A 20470-nucleotide genomic window follows, 5' to 3' on the forward strand; every position below is an offset into this window, starting at 1 on the left:
TTTACTTAGCTGTGTATACATAAAACTCAGCTCAGCATGCTCTCTACCACTGAGCCGCTGTCCAACCCAAACCCCTCTCTCCTGGGTCTCTGTACGTATATAATAAGCTGTGAATCACAGTCACCCCACATGCAGTAGAACACTAACTCTGTGGATACATCCACGTAACTATGCTCTGGTTCCCTTCATCCAGCTTCTGTCCGTCGCCTTCCACCTTTCTCCTTTCTGACCTCTAGCGACCACCGTACAGCTCTGGGGTTCTATGTGGGCAACTTTAGCTTCCACATCCAGGTGAGAACAGCCAATAAACACACCCGTCTTCTGTGCTTGGCTTATTTCACCAGTTCCCTCCATGCTGCTACAAAGGACAGGATTTCATTGTACCAGTAGAATTCAATTTCCAAACTGCATGTGGTTTGACTGCGGGGTCCCCAGTGAGAGGTCTGCAGTCCCAGGGCGTGTGTGCTAGCTGTGTGCCAGGGCCCCTGCTTTGTGCTGGGAGGCCTCAACCTGGCCTTTGCCAGTCACTTTCAGGGCAGCCTAGATTCACTGCCCCAAATCCCACAGTCCGGGATGTAGCTTTTTACTTGAAGAGTGGCTTGGCAGTGTTATCAGAGGCAGTGCATTTAGCTGTACTGTTGCTCTGCTTTTATATTGTGAGAGAGGCCCCTCATAGCATGGCCTTGAGGTAAGCATTGGAGAAGAAGAGCTTATGCCCTTTACACCTGGCACTGGGTTCTCTTCTTGTGCACAAGAAATGGAAAGCAGTTCCTTGCCCTGCGGTTGTTTACTGAGCAGTGAACAGACAAAGACCTCTTTTCTCATTATAGAGCTTTGTGGTGTACAAAGCCCTTTGGCGCTCACAACTCTGGAGTACAAAATTATTGTTTTAAATGACAAAACCCTGCTCACATTTGGAAAGATTGGGGATGCGTGATTCAGAAAGGCTTCCTGAAAGACTTTTAAAGTTAAATGTAATATACATATGTGCTATTTGTACTCTTTCTCCCTCAAATTTTCCGTAAGTTTTAATATAATGTTTTTGTGGTGCCAGAGATTAAACTTAGGGTTCTGTATATGCTAGGGAAGCACTGTACCCTGTGCCAACCGCCCCAGCCCACCTTTTTTGTTGTTATTTTGGGCTTTTGGGGTCATTTTTTATTAACGTATTTTTATTGGTACGTGTTTGGATACATAGCAGTTACCTTTAATCACTCTCTAATTATTATTTAATCACTGGGGAGTTTGTACTTGTACATAACACATCTGAATTCTTTCTATGTCCCCTTCCATCCCTCCCTGCTACCGCCAGCTTTTAATTCTCCTCCCCTTTAAGAAAGCTATTTCCAATTTTTCTCTCACTCTTTTTTAAAAATCCTTTTTCCCTTCCATCCCTCTCTTTTTCCTCCCATTCATAAAATAATTGTACAAATGAATTCCAATCTTAAAGGAGCACAGATATTTCAAATTTTACCTACATGGCACTTGCAGTTCTACTTTTATGTAGAATCTGGGTCCAGTGGTATATATCATATAGCATAGAACAAATTTCTTATTTGTTCTTATTTATGTTTTTCTGACTTCCTTAAGGTAAAAAATGTTATTACTTCAGTTTTCAACTTTCCCCTCTCTCTCAGCCATTAAATCTTCCAGATAGTAGTGCCTGAAACCAGCAATTATTCTAAACATAAGTGGCAACTGGTTTCGGACTTATCACAGGCAGTAATTTTTATAGGACGTCAAACACTTCTGTCATTCACTTCACAGATAGTTGTCATAACTGTAGCAGTAACTAGAAAAGACCGCTAACAAGAGCTGATAACAATGACTAATTCTTGTTCATCTTGTAGTATCACGTGATTGGTTCTTTGCAGAGAACACACTCTTAGTAACCCTCAGAGGTTCCTGCAAGTGACAGGAGTGTAGTACAGTGGTTATCTATGGATTTTCAGCAGAAGAGGAGAGAAGTCGTCACTTTTGAGGTCATACAGCTGGTAAACACCAGTGACAGATTGTGAATTTCTCTTTGTTCCCAGCATACTCCTGACCAGTGCACCGTTACCTGGGTATACCTGAAGTGCCTGGGTATACCTGGGTATTGCATGCTAGTTGCTTGTATATATAAATATCTAGAATATTCAATGTCAAAGATTAGTATTTTGCCATTTCTACAGATTAGGTAACATAAAGATACTAAATTTGGACTTCATTTTCCCTACAGGCAGAAAATTATGAATTATATATTCATGTAACTTTATGCCCTAGGACTAAGATTCAAGTACCCTAGTACTGTATCTTCTTTATGACATGCTTCACTTTATTACTGCCACTTCATTCATCTGGAAACTGAGGTAAAGAAGGTAAGTAGCCTTCCTGAGATTACACAGCAAGAGCAGAGCTGCAATTTGGACCCAGAGATCGGAATATGGACTCTGTGTTATGTCACTGAAGTTGGCCTGGGATGCCTCAAGTGCCCAGTAGTGCTTGACTCTACTGCCGTTATAGTGTACTGCTATCCCAGTGGCTAGATGGAGTAGCTCAGCTGGTGTGGTCTTCAAATGTGCAGAGACTCAAATGCAGCTCTTCTTCACTTAATACAAGTGAATTTATTGGGTGTGAATGATTTTCTGAAGTTCTGGTAGGAGTGAGTGCCTGTGAGGAAGCAAGTGTACACAGAAGAGCTCACACATCAGGTTGTAGTCTTCTCTTAAAGTAGGGACTTTTAGAATGGTGCTGGGTTCTATCTGCACCAAGTGGCTGGTTTTTAAAGCCTGAGGGTGTTAATCGAAAGAAGGAACAATTTCTCTGAGGTGGACAGGAAGTGGTTGGAAAAAGGAAGCAAAGAAAGAAGAAAGTGAAAAGCTGTGTACAGACATGCAAGAGATTCCCTGGGGTCCATATGACCGGAAGTGTGGGTAGTAAGGCACCTGGAAAAGAGACACCTGCTCCTGCAAGAGAAGGTGGTAAGAGTGCAAGAAACCTGTCGGGCAGTATCCATAGGGTCACCTAGCAGCACCAAACCAAAACCAGCGGGCTGCATGGGGTAGGGGAAGGGAGAGTACCTGAGCTTATTCCTGTCTTGCATTCGTTTGATTTGCTTGTTGCGCTGATGTATTTACCCACAAGGATGAGCCTGGCCATAGATGTAAATAAGGCTGCGTTTATTGGGTATTTACTATCAGGCAGACTGGCTCAATTCCAGCACTTGGAAACAGGAACCATTTTTCCATTTTCTGATGTCTTCTTTGATTTCTTTTTTCAGAGTACTGTAGTTTACTTTGTAGAAGTCTTTTACTTCCTTGGTTATGTCATTACCTAGGTACATTGTATTTCATTTTTCTTGATGCTACAGTGAATGGTATTATTTACATAATTTCCTTCTCATTTAGTTTATTATTGGTATATACAAATGCTAATGATTTCTGTGTATTGACTTTGTATTCTGGTACGTTGCTAAAATTGGTTTCTGATTTTAAGAGTTTTTTTCTGAACTTCTTTGGGTCTTCTATGTAGAGTATCGTGTTATCTGCACAGAATGATAATTTGAGTACTTCTTTTCCTGTATGTATCACTTGTATTTTTTTTTCTTGCCTGATTGCTCCGGCTAATGTTTTGAATGCCATGTTGGGTAAAAGTAGTGAGAGTGTACATCCTTATCTTGTTCCTGAGGTTAGAGATAAGGCTTTCAGTTTTATCCCCATTTAATATGATATTTATGGTCACCACTTTTAAATATGGAAGTTCAAGTTCAGGAAGATTAAATACTTTTTCCAAGGTCACGTAGTCAAAACTGATAGCTTTGATATTTGAGTGCTATCATAATGTGCTGTTATCTTCAACTAGTTAGAATTCTAATTGCTGGAAAAACAATGCAGAGCATTGAAAGGCTGTTTATTGTTCCCCTAACCGTATTCACCAGTGTTCATGGTTGACAGTTAAGTCTTCCTATATGTGTTTTTTCTGGCTGTGGGTCTCTTTAGATTTTGTGGATAGTGTGTTAATTTTTAATTCATCTCAAGTATTTTATTGTAATTAAGATAATTATAATAACTCTACAGGGCTTCATTAACAGAATAGCATAATATTGTATGCAAGCTAATATCACACAGTACATTTTTTTGTCTTAGAAGTTCAATATCCCAGGCTCATTTTTTAATTTTTAAGGATCAGAGAGTTGCTATTGGTTGTTTTAACTGCAGTGGATTCAATTTAGTTGTAATTTTTCTAGCATTCCTTTTCTGTTTACAAAATAAGGATTTCAGTGAATGTGTTCTTTATTCACCTTATGTCTATACATCCATGAAGCTTGTAACCACGTCACATTCCCTGGAAACCTTTGAATTCTTTAGGCTAGTTTTGGACTTGCTGCACACAGGGGGCCAAGGAGTAAATCCGGACATCACCTGCAGGCTGCCCAGCTACCGAGGTTAGCTTGTGTTTGTTGGTTCTCCCTCTCACCCTCTCCTCCCTCCCTCTTTGCCTCTCTACTCCTCTCTCAAATGCGTGGTTTTCCTGCTTAGTGGTATGTTCCAATATTAGATATGTGAGGAAATTTCATAGGTCTACATAGCCAAATTGGGGTGAGAGTTACCATTCTGTGTTCTGCCACCAAAGTGCTACCAGCCCGTGAGGTCTAGCATACCCCAGCCAGAGAAGAAGGAATCTGTTCACTTTATGCCGTTAGCTGAATTTTTTTTTTCAGAGAATAGCTTTATAATGTTTGACAGAACACAAATATGGACATAAGGGAACAGACAGTTGTTTTCTAGTCAGTCTATAATCGGTTTTACGTTGTTTATAAAGTTTCCGTGGTTAACATACACAGCTCCCTTTTAAGTGTGAGATTTTGAACGCCCCTTCTTAAAAATCAGTCAGACCTCTGCAGACTGAGGCAGGAGGATCACCATGAGTTGGAGGGCAACCTGAACTACACAGTAAGACCCTCTCTCAAAGAAAATAAAAAAATAAAATAAAAATGAGACTATCATAGAATAGTTACTTAATGGAAATGTTATGTATAAACCTTAACTTCTCAAAACAAAACAAAGAAAAGTGCATTTGCACTTTTAAATTGCTAAGGCAAAAATAACCCAGAAAGTGGAGAAAATACTGGTGTTATGTTGTTTAGGCTTCAAAAGGCTTTTTTTTCTTGCTTTTTTCATTATTATCCTTTATTTCTTTTTTCCTTATATGTGAGAACCTAGTTGTTATTTTGCTGTGCGAAAAAGATAACAGAAACACTCTTACAATATGGAATTTTTCTCACTGATAAATTCGGCATTGATTATGTTCTCAGGTGAGAAACTTCTAAGCCAAGAGATGCTGGATACTTTCACTTCACAAATTTTATGATATATTGATAAATATATATATATATATATATGTATATATATATATATTTCCCACTTCTGGTTTTCTAGTGGTTCATCATTAGGATTAAGTAATTCTTTGAGCACTGTCTTAGTTACTTTTCTCTTGCTGCTGAGACAAAATACCTGACACCCAAAATTAAGGTAGGAAAGGTTTATTTACCTTATAGTTTGTGGAGGGTTCAGTCCATAATCAGGAGGCTCCAAAGTAGGGTGGCATGGTGAGGGGCAACACTGCAAGGTGGCACAAGACAGCAAAAGCAACAAGAGCACAAAATGGGGCGTAAGAGGAAGCTTCTTTTCCTCCCTCATATTGTATGCAGGCTACCTGCCCTCGGGTGACTTCAGCATTCACATCATCTCCCTGCCCTCCTCTTGCACAGGATGAGGATGTTTACAAAGTGAGGACCCTGGCCCCTGCTGAGTCACTTGGTTAAACTTCTAAGCTCCAGTTGACACAACGAATCAACCGTTACAAGCACTCTGTTCATAGTTTTCTTACATACTCAGTTCTAACACTTCTTTATGTTCATATTTCCTCCCACCTACCTGAAAAATAATTGAGTCAAAATGAGTTTAATGTCAGATTTTCTGATAAAACATACTTCGGGCATTTCACTCATGTATGTAATGACGCGGGGTATTGATACTCAGAAGATTATGCTGATATGTGCTAAATACTTCCTTGGATTAGACAGCTGGGAGACATTTAAAGAAGATTGGATTGCATTACTAACCCAACTTTTCTACCTAATCTGAAAGGCAATCCCAGTCTAGTATATGAAGCCATTCTGTGATCCCCCCAAGGGTGGCTCAACATTCTGTACCCAGTCAACTGACACGGTGTCTCTAGATGGTCCACCTAATGCTATCACTGGAGAATGGCCCTTTCCTGTCTATAGGATCCATAAATTGGGAACCACTTTAACATAAATAACTAAGCTCCAAGAACACTTGAAATTCTGGGGTTCATTTCTAGGAAGTTTGAAAGGTACTGCCGAGGTACAGTGTCCAAAGGAAGAAGTCTCTTGTAAGCCTTGGATTGCAGCTTTAAAATCATGAGACTGTAGCTTCTACTTGCCACTTGCCCATGTGGTATTATCAGAATCTCTTAAAATCTTTCAGTGCCGATTAGCAGGGTGTTCCTCCCTGAATTCCATATTAATTCTTAATTTTCAGTGACTCCCATGCACACAACCCAGAATTTTAGGACCACACGTACATACCTGTGTGTGACCACGGAGATATTTCAGTGCTGCAGGGAGAGAGCAACACACACAGCTCACGGATCCCCAGAGAATCCAAACTCACTAGACCAGTTCAACAGTTCACAGAGCTCAGCTCAGCCTAGAGGCTGCAGAATGCCTTTATTCCCTGAAGCCTCTAGAGAAAAGTCTTCTCTTAGGTTTCCATGTCTCTCGAGCTTTGAAGTTTACTCCTGTCTCAAGTGGGGTGCACAGAGGACCAGAACTTGAACTGAAGTGTTCTCAAGGTGGCCTGGGGCACCCTGCAAAGCAGGCGTTGCTCTTCCCAGATGAAGGGCCAGTTCTGCTACTAAGTAGAGCATGTGCAGGATGAAGGACGCCAGCCTGTGTGGAGACACAAAGTTCTCATGGATGCAGTCTTCAAAGTATGACCATAGGCTTGTGGCACTGTTCTCTAAGTATGTGTTTCCCTGTCTTAGAATGTGTTCTGTCCTGACAGTCAGCAGTTCTGGGTCCAAGACCAGCTGGGTCCAGGCCAGCGGTTCTGCTTCCAGTGTTCTCAGTTTAATAGGATTGGGTTCCAGATCTTTGATTCTCCTGAGATTTCCCCCACTTGTTCTGGAACTTGTTTTGTAGAACAGTGACATTAATTTAAAACTTCTTGATTTTTACATGTATTATTTCTATAAATGTGGAACTTAAAGTGCTAGTCATCAAATCCCAAGCCAAAGTATTACTTGACTTTTTATTTTTTTCTAAATACAAAAATATATTGGGTCTAGTTATAGAAACTATTAAACCATTAACAGCCTTTAGTTAAGGGCATTGCTCAGCTCGTTTCTCTCCCGGGCAACCCTAACTTTCACACATTCCCCACTGATTTCCCTAAAGCACAAATGCCACCTGTTAAAACACAGTGCATTTTCATCAACATTTCCATCTTACCTGTAGAGCATGGTGCAGGATCAAAGCAATTGCTGGGTTTGTATGATTCTATGAATTTATTGTTTTGTGCTTCATAGAAATGAGTGAAGAGCATGAATAAAACCAGCACTAATTTCGAGATAAGAAGTATAAGGTTCATAAACTTTAATTTAAAAATACATTTACATGAAGACTGTCTCTGAGAGGGAAGATGGATGAGTGAAAGTGATGGAAAGATGTTTATAATTCTGATATGAGAATCATTATCTCTGTACCATTTCAGTGAGTTTTTTTATAAGGCAAAGTAAATCTGTAAGTTTCTATGAGAACTGGAAGAAATATTTTGAAACGGCTGCTGAGCTTTCAGAATTTCTGATTAGGAAGGGCCTCTCTGATAAACTCCTTTGCAAAGTATTCAATTTACTAGAGATGATGTGGGGACAGATAAAAGAGAAACTTACCTAAATGTTATTCCAAGGGACAGGAGCACTGCAGAGGGTGGCTGTTAAGTTTGTCAGGGAAGAGTGCAGCTTTGGAAATACTCAGGTTCTAACAGAAGGGAGGTTTTAAGGTCACGAGTTGAGGATCAGTGGAACTTGTTGTTTGGGAACACAAGAGAGACACCTTGTGTGTTGAGACAAAAGAGAAGGCAGAAGAAAGGATGGGTGTGGGTAGTTCATGGGCACCATGGTCCCCTGGCACAGTGGGCTCCAGCTAATTGCCCTTGGGATCTATGGCAGAGTCCCTGCCGTGAATATCACCAGGAAAGAATCCAGGTCTGAGAGGAGCTGCCTCCGGGTTTTTCTAGCCTGCTCACTTGTGCTTTCTATGTTCAGTGTCCACCTGAAGTAACATCTCTGGAATGTACCTTTTCTCCAGAAACCCACCTCCCCACAAACTGCAGAGATGGAGAGGCACATGCTCAGGGAAGTCCCCATCAGTGAGCATTTCCAGATACAGCAGCGATAGCAAGACTAGAGTCACTAGCCTTCCCTAGGACAGGGGAAGTGACTTTTGTATGTTGGTATGCATTTCTTCGCTTTAATGTATAAAAGGACAGCTTTCCTGTGCTGGTGACAGAAATATTCTTCCAGGGATCACATGAGAGGATCTGTGATGTCACAGTGCATCCTGAGGTTGGAGTTCAAGTATGTGTTTTGTTTTGAATTAAATTTTCCTATGATCTCTGCCTTGGTTACTTTTCTCTCATTGCTGAGACAAAATACCCGAGACCCAAAATTAATGGAGGAAAAGTTTATTTAGCTCACAGTTTGTGGAGGTTTCAGTCCATACTTGGCTGGCTCCAAGGCAGAGTGGCACATGGCAGAGGGCAATAGTTCATGGCAGCAGGAGAGCCCTCTTTCCCTCCCTTACATTGTAATGCAAACTACCTGCCCCAGGACAGGTGTAGCACTCACATCCATAATCCCAACATTAAACAATGGATCAGTCATAAACTCTAAAAGCCTGCCCCATGACTGCATGAGGTTTGGGGGAGGGGCATTCAGACACAAACTGTAACAGTCACCCCACCTGAAAAGTCATTCTTAAAAATCACAGAAATGACCCAGCATATTGAAAACTGTTAAATATTTGTTTTACCCCTTCCATTTGGAAACATCTTGTGTTCTTTAACTACAGGAACCTTCATGCAGAGGCTGAATGTGTAATATTTTTCATAGATTTTTAACAGAAGTTGTATAAATTCATCAGATACATTTGTTTACTTAAATTCAAGTGACTAGTCTATTTACAGAACAATTTACAAGTCAGAGTTTTGTTCAGGCTCTAAATTTAAATTTTATAGTTATCCCAGATTCCCAAGAGAAGAGTGTTAGTCATTCTTACTTAATGTCCAGTGCCTACATTGTATTCCTCTCTTTCCCATGCCTCAAGAAGAAATACACTGCATCTGATTTCCTAGTATTCATTTCATATAATGGATCATAAGCACCCTCCTAATAATCATATTTAATGCTAATGTTAATGCTAATTCACATTTACATAAAATTATTGCATGCTTTATTACCTACTGTGTCATCAGAATACTGTTTATCTAAAATAATATTCATACTACTTCCTAGTCCCAAAGCAAATTATATGTATAAATGCATGTACAAATAGATATATGTAAAATTCAGAATTCTTATTGTTAGAAAATACAGAAGATCTACCATGCAATGTGATTCAATTATACATCTGTAATTCCCAAGTTATTGAAATAGCTCCTGGCCCTTCAGGTGTCAGATCCTGTCCTGAGTACTTTATATACTTCATTTCCACTTATCACAATAAACTGAGAAATTTCCACTTTACCTGGGAGGAAGCTTAACTTGCCTACTTACCCAGAATTTCACCTGTGGTCATGTTTGGACTTAAATGTAGGGTTTTGTAGTCCTACTAAGAGGGAAAATATGTATATATACACATATGCTGTATATATATATATATATATATATATATATATATATATATACTCTGTATTACATACAAACATGTATTTTTGCTATATATACCAGCACTCCATATGAGCCTATATATGCACTTGTGCACACGTGTGTGTGTGTATACACACACGTATATAGCAACTATCTAAACAATGTAGGAATAAAGATTGCTTCATTTTTGTGTACTTCTTAAATACTTAAAAATATTTGTCTAAATGGATTCTAATAATAAATGACTATTTTTACAGGCATGAACTGTGTGATGTTTAATAGATATTTTCCTGGCCTTAGAAATCCTCCATGTACAGGGTAGAGTTTGTCAAAACTATTTGGAAACTTTCTATAATACGCTCAAAATCAAGATCATGAGGTCATCGTATAGGTAAAGGAGACGTTTAGGAAACTCCCTTTTGTAAAGTGATGACTTTCTAACTTCCCCTTAAGGGAAGTGTATTTATTGCTTATCAATGCTGTAATAAATTACTATGAACTTAGAGTCTTAACAATACTGTTGTCTCTCATTTCAGAAGTGAGAAGTTTGGGATAGATTCAAGTGTCTGCAGGGCAGCAGATCTCTAGAGGCCTTAAGGGGGATCTTTTCTACTGTCTCCCAACCTCGGGGCGCCCCAGTTCCTTCTCCTTCCATCTCCAAAGCCAGCAATGGCTTTCTTGCCTCGCCTCGCTCTGACTCTTCTGCCTCTCCTCCTCTGTTAAAGATCCTCGTGATAATTTAGGATGACCCAGGATAATCCATCTCCTTCAAGGTCAGTTGATTAGCAAGTTAAGTCCATCTGCAGTCATAGTGCCCCTTGCCAGGTAACACAGTGTAATATATTCACAGGTCAGAGAGATTAGGATATAAACATCTATGGGGGAAGGTGGTCACTGTTCTACTTACCAGGAATAGATTCGGGTTTCATAAGGTCTGAAGCTTATAGAACACCCTCTTTATGAACATGACCAAACAAATTATAAATACCAATTAGACACTAACCATATATGTAATGAGGATAACAATGGCAGTAAAATAAACTTTAAGAAAGCAAACTACATAAATACATCTCATTTTACCCAAAATTATTGTATCTCAAATCATTTACTATGCCCATGTATCAAAACGATGGCTGTATATCAAAAGAAAACAATGTCTGATTCACCACATTTGCATATTTTAAGTAAATTAAAAATAGATAGATCTCACCCTAAAATTGTGTTTTTGGTTTGGCTTTAATTATCTTTTTCCATATATATATATATACAAATATATATATATGGTTATGCATGTCATATATATGATCATATATAACCATATATCATATATATGATTATGCATGTCTTTGTCTGTACCAGCTCAGTTGTCCACTTCCTACTGCTCTGGAAGATATAACATCAAGCATAACAATCTATAATTTGGGGCCAGAATAGTTTACATTAGCTCCCTGTTCATGAGTCATTCAGAACATATGTATTAAAACCCTGATGTGCATAGGTATTGTGCCCAGTTTGGAGATCATAGTAATAAGCAAGGTAGCTATGGTGCTTTGACTCATAGCTGTAAGTGTAATAACAGAAGAGACCTAGGGTCGACATCTCATTCACATTTAGTGTTGTAAAAAAATGAAGGTCCCCGTGAGGTCATACAGGGCCCCCAACCTAGGGCAGGGAGGTTTTCTGCAGGGTCTGAGAGACAGTGGTGAGTGGGCTGGGTAGAGTGGGATGGTGCACAAGCGAGGAGTGGACCGCAGCCTGAAGAAATGTTATAAACAAGACCTGTGATGGGAAAGCGTAGCAGTTTGGAAGAAGTAAAAGACAGAGGTATAAGTAGGAAGGGAGAGAGTGACACAAAAACAGTCATGATAGAAATTGAGGTCCACACAGGCCTTGGAGCCATGTATATATAAGATTTTGATTTCATCTTAGATGTAGTTGGTTGTCATTGCAGGATGCCAAGCAAAGATGTGATTTGATGTAATCAACACACTAAAAGCTTTTCTTGTTCTTTTTGTGTAATGGGGCTAGAGAACGCAGAGAAACAGAGCTCAGGGTGAAGAAAAGGGTTTGGACTTGAAATATAAAGGTCTTGGCTATTAACTACCACTTCCTCCACTGGCGTGTGTGAAAGTGCCTTTTCATTGTAATGATTCGTGTTCTAAAAAAAAACAGTATTCATTAAGCGCTACTTAAGGGGTAGGAAAAGGCAGAAAATATACCGATTGGTGACTTTTGTGCTGAAGCATTTTCACTCTGTTTCTTTGGCCAGGCGCTGGCATTTTATTTCCAGTTGTGCCCTGAACACCGTTTCCCTACACCCATGCGTTTCAGGAATCAGCAAACTGGTTAAGCATATAAACTGGGGAGTGAGAAAGCTTCTTCTCAAATCCACTCAGGTCTTCTCTAGCTGATAGTAATGGTTATCTGATTTGGTACTGGTTGTTGGTGTAGGAGCAAGCTCCTCATCTCACACAGCTCCACCCAGTCCGAAGTCGTGCTGGTCGTTGAGGCACTCATTGACTTCCTTCCTCACCAGCTTTCCCTGGGTGTGCCTCGTCTTTAGACCCAGCGCAACCCACACCTCCTAAGCTCACCAGTGGCATAATTATGCTTTTGTATGATTTTGCATATCTTTAACTTAGTTGCAGTTTTTTTTCATAGCTTAATGTCAATTTGGATGGCACTTTCTACCTCTGTTACATTTTGAGAAGGAAATGTGTCCTTGGGATATATTTCTCTGATGATAGAAGCATGATTATTCCTCTACAAGTACTCAGGATGAGTAGCCATAGAAGACTTATCACTCTGTAGAAAGGAATTTCAGAAGGAAGCTCTATGATACCTGCACTGTTCCCATGTGCTACTCAAATATTAGTATTTTATAGTTTGTATCAATTTAAATTTGTCATTTAATCTTTATAAGATCCTACTCAGTTGGCTGAGAAAACTTTTCCTACTTTCCCTCACTATTAACTAAACCCTATAGCCCTCCAGCTTGACAAAGTAGATTAAGCATCTCTGTGGCAGCTACATTGTCAAGGTGCCCCTAAAAGCCACCCCGGAGATGAGGGCCTGAGTTGTTTATTTGAGAGGAAATCCCAGGCAGATACCCATACAGAAATGAGACAGGGAAAATAATCAATAGTGTGTTTTTCAAGAGGTTAGCGCTGTGCGCATTTGGGGGTTGATCCCATTGGAGTTCTGTGGTACACTCTGCAGAACTATTTATCTTGAGGGAGAGGAATCTGTAGCTTTGCCATTGGCTAAGGGATTGTGGTGGAGCCTGTAACTTCCTCGCACATCAAGCCTGCTTGCTGTGTGGGTCTGTTATACGATACTTCTTTTTTTTTTTTGGTTTTTTTTTTTCCAGTACCAGGAACCGAACTCACGACCTTGCGCTTGCCAGGCAGGCGCTTTTGCCGCTGAGCTAAATCCCCAGCCCCATATACGATACTTCTTTAGGAATGGTTCACCAATTAAACATATCCCAGGTCTTTCTTGCCTCCAACAAAGAGTTTGACAAGAGAAGCCAAAAACAGTGCCAAAATATTTGAAAAGTTGGAGCTGAAGGGGTAAGGGAGAAACTGGCTCTGCAGAGCAAACTTGGGCAGAAAAAAAAGTGGAAATGATACGAGCAAAAATAAAAGTATACCCTGTGTTTGAGAGGCACAGAGTGGGCTACCACGAAAAGTCATGACAGCGTACTTCTTGTGGCATCCCATCTCTTTTATGCTATCAACATCTCATGCGAGCCTGTGAGAAGTTCTGCTGATGGGGGCCTGGAAATTACTTGTGCTGTAGGGAATCTTTCATTAACGGGTCCCACTTATTTTCCCAGCCAGTTTTGCTAAGCCCTATGTCCTATCTGAGGTCCAGCTGCCTGCGAGAGCCCTCAGCAGGGAAGTGAGACGGATTCTTTGCATGTAGCAAAGCAAGTGCCGGGGCTATGGCCAGGGCACCAACAGTGCCTGCCTTTGTAGCTTTCTAGCCAGGGCCTCCTCTTAGAAATTGTGATTTGGATTCTGCACAAAGGTGCCCAGCAGTAAGAACTTCACAGCACAAAGCTCCTCTCTGCCAAGCTGTAAGTTCATTGAGGTTACTTCCACTTCTGATTTGCCCAGGTTTGTAGTGTACATTCATAAAGGCCTTTTGTTTACCTTCTTGTCTTCTGGGCCCTATCACTGTCCTCTGTCAGGACATTGGTTGATGTTGGGGTCCCCTCTCTGTCTCTGGGGCTCCACCATAGCCTGACATGAGTATCCTCAATGAAGACACTAGGTGATACTCCAGGTTCTAACAGGCACCTGCCCTCTTACCAAAGTAGGAGGTGTGGTGGCACATGCTTGTAATCCCAGCACTCGGGCAGCTGAGGCAGGAGAACTGTTTCGAGTTCGAGGCCAGTCTGGGCTCCAAAGTGAGCTCAAGGCCAGTCTGAACTGCATAGCGAGACCCTGTCTCAAAAAGACATACACACATGCACAAAAACAAGGTAGGACTAGACAAAACTTTGGAATTCACAGACTTCCCTCCTTTACCATTCCAATTTTAATAACAGCCTTAGTTGAAAATCCAGAATGCCACTTACAAACCGTTTTGAAGCAAATTTATGTAAACTTATATTGCTCTGTCATAATAATGCAATAGCTATATAATTTATTATCCAAACTGGAATATCTTTGACAAAATAAAGGAGACAGCATTAATAATGTGCCAGAAGCACAAGCACACACTAACCCTGGCCTGAGCTAAGCCGGAAGTACCATGGCTCTGCTGCTTTCTATCTGTGGTGCTGTTCACACAGCCCCAGAGGGAAGAAGAAAACGCAGAACATTCTAGATATGGACCTTGTTAATTGCTCCGTGTCATGATGGAGGTGGGGAGGAGTCCTGGGGAAAGCGCTTTTGTGGTAAAATGTTCCCAGCATTTCCTCTCTTTTGGGAGGAATCATGAAGAGCAATTGTAGAGATTATGTCAATTCTGGAGGAATTGAGCTTAGAATTTGCTTTTGTGTCGGGGTATGTTCTGTTGTCGCTGGATTTCGAGGCTTACCACTGCTTAATTATCTGAGTGTCATGGCCTTTCACCCATAAGGATGTGTAAATCACTGAGCTCTAGGTGACAGTGTGTCAGAGTACTCACAAATGTTGGGATCCTCCCTCTACCCTGCTGCTCCTTTCCTGGCAAAGGAAAGGACGCGAAGAAAGCAGGTGAAACCCACAAGTAAATACTAGACAGTCTATTTCAAAAGAGATAATTTTGAGAGCCTAAGTGGATTAGATGTGTGCAGCAAATGCCAAGTGTGTTGGGTGCAAGAATTGCCGTGGAGCTGCCTTTCTGCCGGCGGAGGAGTCTGTGAACAGGTTTATCCTGCCAAGGCAGTGTTAGCCCTGAGCTCACCTTCACTCGTGTTTCTTTCGTGGTTAGAGAAACTATGTGATGTTTCATAAAATAAGCAACAAAGTTTTATCTCATTTCATTGAAATGTGTTTTTATTACATAGTTTGTGTCAGACTTTGTGGGTGGGCAGCAGATTTATAAGATGATGCGTGGCAAATTTGCTCAATGATTTTGCGCTTCATGGTCTTACACGAAATAAGCTATTGAAAAAAACACTCTTGACAGAAGCAATTTAATCGCTTTGTGTGTCTGTGCCAGAAGGGGTGGGGGAGGAAGAGGCTGAGGGAGGAGAGGGAAAGAGAGAGAGAGAAAGAAAGAGAGAGAGAGTCTGACTTCGCAGAGAGCCCTGAGAGATACTCCACCCAGAGACCGAACAAGTTATTTAAACCGAGTCAAAGCTTCCTTGGTCTTCACTTTTCCCCTGAGAACAATTTAATGCTGATTCTTAATTATTTCAAGATAAGCAAGGTGAGTCATCCTTGTTCTGTGTGTGTATTTACCAAGTCCTAACAAGAGTCTGTTAGTTGATGTATAACTTTTCGTAAAACTGAAACCAAAAGCCAAATTTGTGTATTTGTTTGAAGCTTTGTGTGACATGTAGTTTTCAAAGATGGGGTTATACTGGATATTACCAAATATTAAATGAAAAAGAAAAAAATGTAAAAATCATTATGAGGTGGGTGAAGTACTTACAGAAGGGTGTTGCTACTGTAGGTATAATTTGTAAAATTATAACATTCGAATATGAGTGACTTTAATGCTAAACTTACGGGATTTTACAGCTGTATTTAAGTTGACTAGTGCATAAACTCATTGGTACCAGAACATACATCTTAATGTTATGAAAAAATTACATTTTTCTCTAATATGATATTATTTCTATTTATCATCCTCAGTTATATATAATGTAGCTCTTTTACATGCAGTTAAGTTTAAGTACTTTATGTGGACATTCCTTTGGAAGTTTGGAAATATTTTGGAAATATTTACATTTTGAAATTATAAATCACAATCTCATAGCTAGGCTTCAAAACTGTGCCTTTCATTTCATTGTGTTCAAGTGGGCACCAGAGAAAAGTGTAAATTTTTAGATCATGAGAAAATATACAGGATCACAATTAGGTGAAAGTTTGAAAAATAGACTTTTATTTTATGCTTTCAGATAATTTGTGAGGAGAAGTGTATTCTGATAATTTTTTCCCATTCCTCTTTTTACTCACTCATGTACTGGTATCACAGTCTGGGTGAACTTGAGAGTTTTCTGTTGCAGTCATTAAAGTTTGTGCCACGACCATCCTGAAAGCCCTCTGGAAAAGGCAACTTTATAAATTCAGAAACAGCGCTGTTCTGCAGAGGTTAAATATGCAGTCATCGTGATAACATCTGTAGTTACCATTTGCCTCCTTTCTTGCTTCTTCCTGAGTTCTCTAAGCTGGAATCTGATGCACAACACTTCTCATAAAACAGGTTTTATAAATTATCAAAGAAGAATCTTCTGCATGCAGTGTTGTTTTGATTATATGTTTATTTTATGTGCTGAGTAATGCTGGTGTGGAATTCATCCCTAAGTTTTAGTTTAACACCTAACATTTAACTTTAGAAGCAGGGATTATGCATGGAATGAGGTCGTAAATATACTTAGGGCGACTGTAATACATCTGTGATTTATTCCTTTCCCTCTCATGATACCCAATTTAATTTTGGTCATTTGTCTTAGGAGGAATCGTAACATCTGCTTAGTTTTATACCATCTTCGTGCATAACAAGATTGGTAAAATCTCTTCTTCTTATCTGGGCTTATTAATTGTAGGCAGCAATAAATTATTTCTCTATCTAATTAAGTTACTTTTTTCCTCCCTGCATACTTTAAATTTCGTATAACATTAGCTGTACAAAAATCAATGCTGAGTCTGAACTACTTTGAGCTTCCATGAAGCATACACAGTTAGCACTCTGAATTTTAGGTCCTAAAGTTCAGATACCACCTCATCCAATAAAAATTTCCTGAGAAAAACTCTTCACAAAGCATTCTCATGAAAACATGCCAAAGGGAGAGATATTGAAGACTGTGTATTCAGATGAAAAGTTATACCTAAGTAAAAGTTTACTGGAAGTGTATCATATTAATCTAAGTGTTTTCACAGAAGAGTTCTTTTGTTTTTTGTTTTTTTTTCTCCGGTACCAGGAACCGAACTCACGACCTTGCGCTTGCCAGGCAGGCGCTTTGCCACTGAGCTAAATCCCCAGCCCCTCACAGAAGAGTTCTTAGTTACCAATTTGTTTATAGTGGGATAATTACTATAGGAGTTTAGATGGTAGTGTCACTACAGCTTTGGCTGGTCAGGCTAGGCTGCAGAAGGAAGTCTTAATGAATTGATAGAGAAAAGACAAGAAGGATGTCCCACGTAGGTGGATGGGATGGAAAATGTCAAGGGATGAAAAAGGGAATAGGATATAAGCAATTTGCTTGCAGCAGAAAGTTTCTTTCAGGGTGTAGGGAGAAGTTAAGATGGCAGAGTTGGTGAAAATCGGATATGCAAGCCTGTCAATTGTGTAAGTAATGAGCTAGACTGCGTGAGAGCTGGGGAAACCAGAAGAAAGGAACAACCTGCCATCTCAGGAAACTAGTTTGGCGGGGTTGAACAAAGCCCAGGGAAATGACAAGAATGCCAAAGTGAGGACACCAGTTGGAATAAGAAGACAAGGCAGTGAGTATAACAATCAAACTTTAACAGCAGTACCCTTCACAGAAGTACAAAGTGAGGAAAAGGGCATTTTGAGTATATAAATCTCTGAGTTCCACCAGAGAAGCTGAATCTGTAGAGAATCATGCTAAGAGGCTTACTAGAAGGACTTGACTTCATCTGATTGTGGGGTCAGGCTAGACAAATCTAGAATAGAAGGGGTCCCAGGGACACCCTGGCTGGCATCCTTTGACATTGATTGAAGCTACAGCCTAGGTATGCAACACCTCCTTCTCCAAGAGAGCGTTAATTCACTCTTAAGGCTTTCACCTGACTGAATCAGAGCCACCCACATCATCTGAAATAATCTCCCTAATTTAAAGTGAACTGCTAGACATGGTGGCACATGCCTGTAATCCCAGCACATGGGAGGCTGAGGCAGGAGGATCACTGCAAGTTCAAGACAAGCCTGGCCTCCAAAGTGAGCTCAAGGCCAGCCTGAACAGCATAGCAAGACCCTGTCTCAAAAAGACTAACTAACTAACTAACTAACTAAATAAATAAATAAATAAATAAAATTAATTATTCACTCTAATCACATCCACAAAATTGCCCATCCCCCAAACCACTTACATTTGCATTTTATTGAATGCTCACAGACTATTGCCAGGTTCACACATTAGGGAACCCCAAGTTGCTTAAGCTCTGAGATGCTAGTGTGAATTTCCTAGGTGAAAACAGCTAGAAATCTAATGGAAATTCAGAATTGAAACTTTTAAGCGTTGTGAAAATTGGAGATAAAATGTCATCCACAGAGATATGATATTCATATAGTCAGGAGAGGAGAGTTCCTCAGGGAAAGCTACAGAATTTCTGGGTCAAAGGTGAATTTTGGGGGAAAGCCATCTTTAAGGGGCAGTAGGAAGAAAAATGAACTGAAAAGGGGAAATGCCAAAATTGTGGGAGAAGAACCAGAATATCGCATAGCCTTCACCTTCCCTCTCTTTGCTAAGGTTTCTCACTAGCTTTCCAAGATTTCCACTCTGGCAGAGACCAGTGCAGGTGGGTCTCTTGCTTTCCTCCTGGTCTTGAGAAACTTGCACCAGAGATCAAAGCAGAATGCACTGAGAAAATAAAAAGCTAGTGGTTCGTACTGTGAACTTTCAAAGGACAGTTGAAGAAAGAAAGACTCCAAATTGCAAGTATTCAAGACAGAATGGATACCAAGGAACCAGAGGAAGAACTGTCAGGACTACTGAATGGGAAGGTTTCTAGGACCTTTGTCTCACAGTTCTGGATGCCCTTTCTCCTCTCCATCTGTTTAGCAAGTTTTTACTGCACATGGAAGGAAGAGCTCAGGCATCTCCTCCTTGGGACATTCTTTAGCTCAGCCCAGCAGAAATGCTCACCCAGTCCCTTGCGTCATTACTCACCTAAGCATATTTTATGCTTCTAATCCTACCTAAAAGAGAACTATTCCCCTTGTTTTTTCCATACCCACCAGATTGTCAGCTCCTTTGAATTCTGAATCCACCATTTGAGTGCTTAAAAATATAGTTGGGAAATAAAGGTATGCGTATTTATACATGTATAAGTGAAAACAGATACCGTGTGTATTATATACATCTATGTTGTCAAAGAAGAAATTGGGGGAGATCTTGAGTTTCATAAGTAAAATTAAAGAGAATAAGGTAGAGAAGAAAAAAGGGGAAATGGTGGAGGGAATTTCCCTCTAATGCAGAAGAGGAGGAGAGACTTGCTGAAGATAAGGATTTAGCTGGAAGAGGGACAAAAACCTGTCTTTCCAGTATGTCAGAAAATGTGTGCTTCTGCCTAAAAAGATGAGATGTTTTAATGTGAATAATTTAAACATTTTAACCTCCATTTGTCAACCTACCTTTGACCTGAAGTATTTAAAGTACTTGTAACAAGGAAAGCTGATATTTCTTCTTTTTTTTTTTTTTTTCTTCTTGTTGGGTATGTGTGTAATCTGAAGACTCTGTGGGGGGTTTATATGCAGATTTCACATCTGTGCTGAGCCCCCACCCCAGGCTTCTGCTCTGCCGCTGTTGACTACAAGTGCCAGTAAGTCAGAATATCGGGCTGAGAAAAATGCTTGTCGGTTCTTATTCTGGAAAACTTTTTTAAACATGCTTAAATAACAACATCCTCTTGGAGGTAATTGTCCTCCGCAGGCTCATCCTTCTTTGCCCTCCAAAAGAACATTCTTGTGGGGGCTGGGGATTTAGCTCAGCGGCAAAAAGCACCTGCCTGGCAAGTGCAAGGTCTTGAGTTCGGTTCCCGGTACCAGAGAAAAACCAAAAAAAAAAGAACATTCTTGTGAAAACTGTAAGACTTCATCTGCATTTGAATTGATCTGTACATATATTTGAAGTTTAATAATTATACCCCCAACAATTCACTCAGTTCTCTTCCAAGAACACCAGAAAGCT

At 40.2% G+C, this 20470-nt stretch overlaps 1 protein-coding gene across 19 annotated transcripts in view; it reads left to right on the forward strand.

Moving 5' to 3' along the window:
* The window catches only part of Rims1 (regulating synaptic membrane exocytosis 1), a 197456-nt gene that overhangs the window by 151811 nt on the left and 25175 nt on the right, over positions 1–20470 (forward strand). The window contains exon 1 of one of the 19 annotated variants that reach the window (XM_013504447.1): positions 15631–15801. The exons of the other annotated variants lie outside the window; for them this stretch is intronic. The gene's annotated coding sequence lies outside the window, so the exon portion shown is untranslated. Of the gene's footprint in view, positions 1–15630; positions 15802–20470 lie in introns of those variants that run through there. 19 annotated transcript variants of the gene reach the window in all.

The sequence above is a fragment of the Chinchilla lanigera genome, unplaced genomic scaffold, assembly GCF_000276665.1.
Source record: "Chinchilla lanigera isolate Chin_1 unplaced genomic scaffold, ChiLan1.0 scaffold00087, whole genome shotgun sequence".
NCBI lineage: Eukaryota > Metazoa > Chordata > Mammalia > Rodentia > Chinchillidae > Chinchilla > Chinchilla lanigera.